The sequence below is a fragment of the Pygoscelis adeliae genome, unplaced genomic scaffold (genome assembly GCF_000699105.1).
Source record: "Pygoscelis adeliae isolate BGI_AS28 unplaced genomic scaffold, ASM69910v1 Scaffold108, whole genome shotgun sequence".
Lineage (NCBI taxonomy): Eukaryota > Metazoa > Chordata > Aves > Sphenisciformes > Spheniscidae > Pygoscelis > Pygoscelis adeliae.
The window spans coordinates 7933781-7935414 of NW_008825498.1; positions in this window are offsets into that span (position 1 = coordinate 7933781).

The window sequence follows — 1634 nt, forward strand, 5'->3', positions numbered from 1 at the left end:
AACGCCCGGCCCAAGCCGAGTTGGCGAAGCGTCCACATACCAGCTGCTGCTTGTACGTGCGGCGCTCCCGTAGGCCTCCCTGCCCTGCCCTGCCCCTTGGCTCCGCTTCTCTCAGGACCGGCTGTGCTTACCCTGCTCGCCTCAGCACCCGGTACCTTCCCGTCCTGTGGCCCGTGTTCCGCACGTAGAAACTGCACCTCAGAGCAGGGCTGTCCCACGGCCCAAACAGGCCTTCAGACACCAAAGCATAGCTACATCCGAGCTTAGCTCCCGATTAATTACTTGAGCAGTCCCTCTTCCTACTCTTTTCCTCCCCAGTGCACTGGAATGCTGTTCGCCTGAACCATTCTTGCGTGGTTCTGGAAGAATGAGTCGTCTTGAGGGGTCTCTTTGTTTCCAGGTTGGGTTTAACTGCTGCCCCCAGTAAAGGAAACTTAACATATTCATATAATAAGTACCGCAAATAACTAGGTCAAGATGTAGCATTAATAAATTGTTACAAAACCGACTTTTGTCACGTGTTGCCACAGAATCAAGATTACACTTGTCGGGTGGTATTTTCGCCTTACCCATGACATCCTATTTTAAAAATAAAGTGGATAAGCAGTTATATTTCAGTGATGATTTTACAGATACAGTCATTTTTACCTTGCATTTATGTCACTCAAAATGAGCGATTGGCATTCTTGTAACTACATAATTTCCTCTAAAAGGATTGAAGAAAAATCATTGTGTTCCATGCAGTTTTCATTACAGTTATAGAAATGCAGTTCATTTATTTAACATGGACAAGTTTTATGTACCTCTTTCAGAGACAGCACTGATTAGTAAAGATCTCTTTTTGCTTGAGTGCAAAGTATGGGTGTCACCTTTTTTGCAGTTTGCAGTCGGTATGTTTTCTTCCAATGTGTTTTTATGCTGACTTAGTTATGAAGAATTCAAGGCAAGCTTTGTTTTCCCCTTTCCCAAAAGCTGGGACAATCTGCACCTGCTGTGGAGAACAGGCTTAGAGTTCAGAATGATTTTGACAAACGGGGGACACATTCTAAAAACAAAAAACAGCAACAAAAAAAACCAGGACGCAACTGAGTAGAGACAAACCCAGCACTGTATTATTAACTGCATACATTCAGGGCGGAGAACTACCAGTTACACGGCAGTTCCACAGAAATGATTTGGGAGTTACAGTGAATTCCAAGCTAAGCAGTCGCCAGCGGTGCCGTGCTTTTGCTTAAAGGAGAACCATCATGCGGGGATGTCCAAACACGTGAGGTGATGTAAGACACGTGAGGTAATCCTGCTTTGTACGGAACCACTAAAGCCCCAACTGGAATTCTATGTCCGATTTTAGACACTTCAAGAAGGATGTGCACTAATGAAAGTCTGGATTAAAGCAATGAAATCAATCACAAATCTAGAAAGCCTGACATCTGAAAAGACTGGAGAGAAGGAGTTTGTCAGTTTAAGGAGAAGTCTGAGAGAGGTAGGCATCCTTAATATGCTACAGATTGCTACAGAGAACAGACTACATTTCTCTCCCTCTCAGATGTAGAAAAGATGTGAAATACATATTTTAAGATTTAATTTTGATGTTTGAGAGATGCAAATCAGATGCTACAGAGAATTCATCAACA